Here is a 7,775-nt window from a genome sequence, read left to right on the forward strand (position 1 = left end):
TTGTCCGAGAGGGCGCCAATTACTTAAATTTTCGCAGCTTCTATTTTTGTATACCAATACGGTACTGGAAGTTTTCCACGAGGATGGGACCACCTCAGAAAGCAGGCGTTATACACTACCGTAAACAGCTGTGTTCCCACGTCCGCCACGCGGAGGTCACGATAGGTCCCACCGTCGACTCCGGCGTATAAACATCTTTGCGCTGGAGCCGACAGTCCTACTTTCGCTCCACAAACGGAAGCGCGAGCACAGCCGCGTTTCCCGTGTTACCCGAAGCGTCGGGTAGCTCTGCAAGCGCGACGCCATTCAAATCTTCCGCGCCGCAGAATAACTTTTCAAAGTACCGCTGTACTCGCTGCGTCGGCACGTCGCAGACAGCAACGGGGCCAGCGAGCACTTTTTAAATCGCTTTGTGGCGATTCCTTCTGAACAGCGCCTGTATGCATGCTGTTTTGCGCACCGCGTCCTGTCCTTGTTCTCCCTGATACATAGGAAAATCAGCCAGTGCCGGGCCCCCACGTGCCCTCTCGCATCTCCACCGCTCGCGCGGCTTCGCCGGTGTCTTGCGATCGAACCGAGCAAACCCACCTTGCACGTCTCCCCCGAAGAACCGAACGACCTGCTTCGCCAAGTCCTCGAATTCCTTATGCGTCGCAACGGATTTCGCCAATGCGACAAGTCGCCGCCTCTCAGCGGCCCACTGTCCCGAGACGCCCGGTGCCAAAGCGGGCGCGCCTCGAGCGGAACCCGCAGCGCCCGCAGTATTCCGCCGCGCATTAGGCGGAGGCGCACCGCCTCCGGCACCGCTTGCAGGGAGAGCAACCGTCCCAGCCACGCCCGCATATACTCCGACGGACGTGGTTGGTCGCCGTTAATCCATTACTACGTCAACGCGAATATTTGGATGTACGGTGTTACGCTCGCCAGTACTGTCAACTGATGAAACTTCCATTCTTTTTTCAGGTGGTTTTTCTGCTTACCGTCCGCACAGCACCTCTCGCCGTGGTCAGCGGGGGGTAGTTCGTTGCCGTGATGGACGGCGTACTCGCCGTCACACGCGTCTCCACACTTGCGGCCTCGTCATACGACGAACCGCAAGCCATGCGCCGCGTTCTTCTCCGCATGGCCCTCCGCCATGCCATGGCACACCATCCTCCTCGGCGCCGCTGGCGCCCCCTTTGCCGACGCAGCTACTGCTGGTTGTAGCAAACGCGTTGTGCTGTTCTCTGTTTCTCGGCTAAAACACTGTGAAGGCTTGTCCTTCTCAGCACGGCGTCAGTATTCCCCTGGATGGTAGGCTGTTTGTCGTCCCTTCGTGTCCCGCGCCGAATATCTCGATCGGCGGCGGCGTGCCGGGCAGAGGAGGCAAAGGACTTCGCCCCATGCGCGCACGTGGAAGTCCCATCAACATTATGGAGCTCCCCGCTACTATCGTGACCCCCGTTGCCGTTATAAGCGAAGCTGGTGATGACGTGGCGAGTGACAAATTTGGTGTTGTCATCACCAGCCCTGTGATGACTTCACGGGTGTTCGGTGAAGTACCACAGATTGAATACGTGAGGTAGGTTACCCCAGCGATAGGCGAATGTCCCGTTGTTGTCACCACGCTGTTCACAATCGGTGCGCTCGCGTGTTCTTGCGATGGTGACACCATGATGTACACTATCGCCGCCCTAAGGATGTTCAATGCGACAGACTCGGGAGATCGCCAATCTACATAGTCTGACGGCAGTGTAAGCCAACCTTGTAATCTCCCTATTCCGCCGCCTTGTGACTTTCCACCAGACGGCGACAAGTACGCCAGTCGCGCCTTGGGCGACCACTCGAAGAAATCGCGTAGTGCACCAACCTGATTAGTGACGCCAGCTCCGATTGGCTTCACGGTCGCCGTTCCAGAGCGTGGCGCGCTCTCCGTGGCCAGGTCTATTCTCGTTCCTAAAATAAAAATGGCGACTGCACCTCGTACACCGGCTGCTGTTAGGTATATTGTGTTTTTGCAACGAGAAGCACAGAATGATGTACTCTGCCAACGACAGCGATGTGCCCGGTGTTGCTGATGGTTATGTTGGTAGGTATAACAGTGCAGTGATTTTGTGCACGTGGACGGCACGCGATCGCGCATTGCCACGCTGTGCGTGACACGTTGCTCGCCGTCAGAAGCAGGCGGACGCGCATCTCAGTCGTTTTTGCGCGCCCGATGTTCCGGCGCGCGCCGCGAATGTCGATAAACTCGCGCTTGCCGTCGCTCCGACCAATGACACGGCGGCTGTCGACGTCGTCGCCGTTGTTGCCGCGGGGCCCGATGGACGCTCACGCAATTCGGCGGTCGCGCCAGTACCGGGAATCGAGTGCTTCTCTTCGTAGTGCGCCCTTACGACTGTCAAGAGGTTCCACGTAATTCTCCTGAAGCATATGGAGCACTCGAACGCGATGTTATCTTACGGATGCTGCATCTTCTGGTACTTAGATAGATGCGCCGGATCGCCAAACGTGACTCGCGCCTCTTTAAGAGCCGAACCGTCCTCAGGTCGACACCGCAAACAGTCTATCTTCTCCGGCAGAGAATAATGGATGATCACAACCCTTGGGCCTTCTGTCATTGTGTTTTTAGTTAATTTTCAACGGTATGGACGGGACGGCCAATCAGCTGTCGCCACACGCTCCGTGCTGTAAACAAAAAATTAAATAAAAAATCAAACTCTTAATTACGGCAATACGGTGCGGAAGCCGGCCGTCTCTCAGATCGGCGTCCCCCGCCCCCTGCCGCGAGTGGTTAGTGTTCAAGTGTCGCGACGAGAAAAGTCCACTTCTCCACTTCTCGATCGACAGTAGTGCAACCCGCGCCGCGAGTACGTTTTATCGGTGACCGTTGACGCCGCAAAGCCCTCACCGCTACGCGTGATTGACGATCGGTTGGGCAGTGCAACTACTGACGCGCGCGACACTGCTCCGAATAGCGCAATGACAACTTCACGTCCGGCAGATTTTAACCGCTGCCATGCTAGCGCACTCCTTTGAATTAATATTATAGCGAGCGCGGTTCACAAACACTAATACTACACTATCGAACACCTCAACCCTCCTGCATTCCATAACTATCTCAACCAAGATCTTGTCATTTATTCACTTTCTTTACGTAACCCTAATTACCTTCCATACCTCTGAGCTCATCATCTTGTTTCTGTCTCACAACTTATTTGTCAATGCACCGATAATATCAGGTGTAGAAGTTTGAAACTGGAATGTTTTTGTAAAAATTACACGTCTGTTGTTTGAAAATGATAAAATATATTTTATTCAAAATAATGTCCATTTATATATTTTTCCCGTCTCTCCGGCAGTTTATGAATGCCACGCCAAAAAAACATTTCTTCTTTTGAAGCGAACCAGGTATCGAGCCATTTTCGTACATTTTCATACGAATTGAAGCGTTGTTCAGCGAAAGCGTGTCTTATTGATGCAAATAGATGATAATCGGACGGAGCCAAGTCTGGAGAATAAGCCGCATGCTTTAGTACTTTCCAACTGAAAGCTTCGCTCGTTTCCCTGACCCGTTTTGCTGTGTGTGATGGGGCATTATCGTGGAGCAAAATGACTTTGTATTGTCTGTTTCCATATTCCGGTCGTTTTTTACGCGATTTAAATTAATCACTTGCTGTTGGTAGCGATCAGTGTTAACAGTTTTACCAGGTTTTAGCAGCTCATAATAGATTACACACTTCTGATCCCACCAATCACAGAGCATTGTTTTTTTTCCAAAGCGATTTGCAATAGATGTCGTAGGTTCGCCTGGATTCACCCATGATTTCTGACGCTTAGGATTGTCAAAATAAATCTATTTTTCATCACATATCATGATACGATGGACTTTCTATTGTATCTGTCGAGCAGCATTTCACAAGTGGTTTTTCGATTTTTTTGATATTTTTCATTCAATTCATGCGAAACCCATTTTCCCATTTTCTGAATCTTTCCCATGGCTTTCAAACAAATTGAGACAGCTTTCTGAGTCACATTCAATTCATCCGCGAGTTCTTGTTGAGTTTGAGTATCATCTTTATCCAATAAGGCTTGCAATTCGTTGTCTGCGAACTTTTTCTGTGGTTTCCCACGCTCTTCGTTTCTCACGTCAAAATCACCACTTTTGAATTTTTTGAACCACTCGAAACACTGTGTTTTATCAAGAACATGTTCACCGTAAGCTTCGACAAGCATTCAATGCAATTCTGCAGCAGTTTTCTTCAAATTATAACAAAAAACCAATGCTGTCCGCAAATCGTAATTTGTATGCACAAAACTCGACATGTTTAAGATTATAGAAAAATATACCGGTGTATGGAACTTGGGTTGTTGTGTGTTGAAAATCTTCGTCAGCTGTTAGAGGGAGAATGATGGCGCTGCAGAAGCGGTCTTACGGTCCTTAAACGAATGGCTAGCATCATCTATAGGGAAATTCCGGCTTTATTCTTCTACACCTGGTACATTTAATTTCTTCAAATTTTATTTTACTCATATAACTATTCAGGATCTATTAGCTGCAATCTCAACTCCCCACTCGAACGCTGCTGGTCCTGACGGTATTAATCACTCACTATTAAATTTCATATATGCCTGAAATATTCCTAGTTTTCCTAAATCTTTTCAATTCGCTCTTAGTTCTTCTACGTTCCCTGCACTTTGAAAACAATCTCACATGTCCTTTCACTTAAATCCATAAATATCGTCATCCTTGAACTTTTCCTGACTTCCGTCTCATTTCCTTATACCCCTTTTTATTTAAAATTTTATAAAAAACCGTCCACTCGCTATTTATGTCCTACCTCGACACGAATAATTTTCTATATCCACTGCATTCCAAGTATCGCAAAGACCGTAGTATGCAAATTATTCTAGTTAATTTGCTGGATGTTTGCATGGCCATTAATAAAAGACCATGTTGGTTCTTTCTTCTTTGATTTATCCAAGGCTTTCCGCAGAGTAGATGACCAAATTTTGTTGAATGAACTGTCGAAACTCAATATATCAAATACGGTAATAGAATGGTTCAGGTCGTATTTCTTTAGCCGTTATCAGGTTTAAAAGGCCTGATGAATCTTTTTGCTAAAGGGCAACTGCATCCACTGGAGTCCATCAAAGATCAATTGTGGGGCCACTTTTATTCTTGCTTTTCATTAATGACCTAAAGTACTCATCCATAATAAGCATATACTATATGCTGATGACATCTTAATTTTTATTTATTTTCAACCTCCCGATCTCGACGCAGCTGTGGAAAGGATAAGCAAGTACATATGCAGAGAAAGTTAGGTCCGCGGTCACGGAGGCGGGTGGTTGCTTCCCGAGAGAGGTAAATGGCGCGGTTAGTCCCCAACGATCTATATAGGTGCTGGGTAAAGTGCCCGATGGGAGCCGCCGATTCAGATGAGCTGGGCCATAACCCGGGTCGAGATCTTCTCGTTCAGACTTTTCCCATGCTTTAAGTGTTTGGAGGGGGAGCATATACTGTTCCAATATCTGAGTGAGATGGACCGCAGCGGGCTATGTTACCGTTAAGGAAGCCCGAGCCATACAGCCCGGCACGACCAGGCTGATCTGTTCCATTTGCTCTATCGGCAAAGATAAGGTGATGGAGCATAGGCAGGAGTTGTAGTCGTGCCTGGCTGTGCGCCGGAAGAGAAAGGGTGCAGGGAAAAAAGGAAACGGCGGCAAGGGCCCATCCCGGCCCCACAGAAAGAAGGTTCAAACCTACAACCCGGCACACACCCCTCCCAGAGCGCTGCAAAGACCCTGCTATCTCTTCCCGCTCAGTCAAGTGCCTCCAAGGTCCAGATAGAGTAGGCGAGAGGAAACGACCGAAAAAAGGCTAAACTGGTAGCCGTAGCCGGTCTCTATCGGTAGGTAAGAGGAGGAATTATCTTTCTCCAATCCCGATAGAGGTCAACCCGGAGAAGTCAGGTGACCAACAGTAAAATGGCCATAAGACTCCTTAAAGCAAACGTGAATCTAGCCTGGCCTGCACAGGATTTTTTCTAGCACACACTGGCTGAGCGTGATTCGAGTTTGGGAATGACTACCGAACCCAACCACATCCCTCCATCAATCTGTGTTGGATCGGTTGCTCGGGGATGCCAGGTGCAGTGGGGACGGTGGCCATCGTACGAAGGCAATTTGAGGCAATTTGTTTACTCCCCGATGACGCGATATTTGTACGGTAAACTGGTGGCAGCTGTGTGGAGATTTGTCACCGTGGTGGGGGTTTGTCTCCCCGGCGCTTAGCCTCACCTATTTCAAAGAATTGTTAAACTGAGCGGAGGAGGTCATAAAATCCAAGTGCCTTTTCCGCCCAACGCTGCTCGCGTGGAACTTCAACGCCAAATTAACGTTCTGGAGCTTCCAGCGGGCAGACGTGAAGGGTGAGGCTCTCGCAGGCTGAGCGGCAAAACTCGGCCTCTTACTGTTATACAGGAACCAATTGAGCACCTGTGTCCGACCGCAAGGAAAGTTTATTATAGTGGACTTCACGTAGGTTAGTCCCCCTGCGGCTGGTCTGGTCAAGTCTAGGGTGGTGGCAACCGAGATACAAATCTTGTCCAATCACTTCCATACTGAGATGATTTTGGTCGCCACTCCCAGGGAGGTGCTGGCCTATCGGACCAAGGGCGGCCCTCGGCAGAGTCAATGAGCCCTTACATGGCTAGACACCGACAAGTTGGAGGTCGCAGTCCTCACGGTAATTTGGATTTAAGAGGAGCGCGACCTTCTAAACCGAGAAGATTTCGAGGGATCGGTTGCAGAGTACGGGGCGACCATGGTAGGTATGTGCCTCTATATCCCTTATGCGACCGGTCTCGTTTGGGCCTACTGGTGGATGGCCGATATTGCCGAGCTGAAAACCGTCTACCTCCGCAGACTTTTTTAATCTGCCAAAGGAATTGGAAATGTCGCGATGACTGCGGAAGCACAGGCGCTGCGAATACCGAGCTGCGCGGCTCGACCTGTGCAAGAAGATCAGGGCTTCGAGGGACAAAGCTTGGGAGAAGCTTTTCTGTGATCCGGAGGACAATCCCTGGGGGCGTCTGTTTTTCTTGATGTAGAAAAAGTTGAAACCGAGGATTCCCTTGGTGATGGAACCCTAAATGGAGTCCTAGATTCCCGGAAAATGGAAGAGATAGTGGGGACCCTGTATTCGGAGAACGACGACGACCTAAACGAAGCTCAATACGAGTTCTGCAAGGACACATCCATCATCGACGCGATCTTGCGCATTCGTGCCTTTGCGGAGCAACACGTAGAAGAGAGGGGGGGGGGTATTGGCGGTATCTCTTGATATCGTCAACGCCTTCAACGCCTTCTCCTCTGGAGCCAGGGTAGAGACGGCCCTCGTTTACCATGAGATGCCGTCTTACTTAGTTCCCACAATTTGGAACTACTTCTCCAGCCGTAGGCTGGAGTACACCGTACAGGATGAACTCCAGCGTGGAAGGGAAATGCGGCGCGGGGTTCCATAGGGCTCAGTTTTAGGCCCGCTACTGTGAAACCTAGCATATGACTACGTGCTCCGCACTTCCCCCCCGCAGCCTGTTCGTCAGCTATGCAAAAGACACGCTTGTCCTGACCGGAGAGAGAAATTGGGGGGAGACGATAGCCTTGCGCAAGTCGCAGTCGACTGCGTCGTGCGCTCAATCAGAGAGATGGGTCTGGAGGTGGCATCTCAAAAAACCAAAAGCCATATAGCTTTACGATGGTTCAGCGGGAACGCCCCCTCCCCCCCCCCC

This window comes from Dinoponera quadriceps, unplaced genomic scaffold, assembly GCF_001313825.1.
Source record: "Dinoponera quadriceps isolate SergipeBrazil2010 unplaced genomic scaffold, ASM131382v1 scaffold488, whole genome shotgun sequence".
NCBI classification, from domain to species: Eukaryota; Metazoa; Arthropoda; class Insecta; order Hymenoptera; family Formicidae; genus Dinoponera; species Dinoponera quadriceps.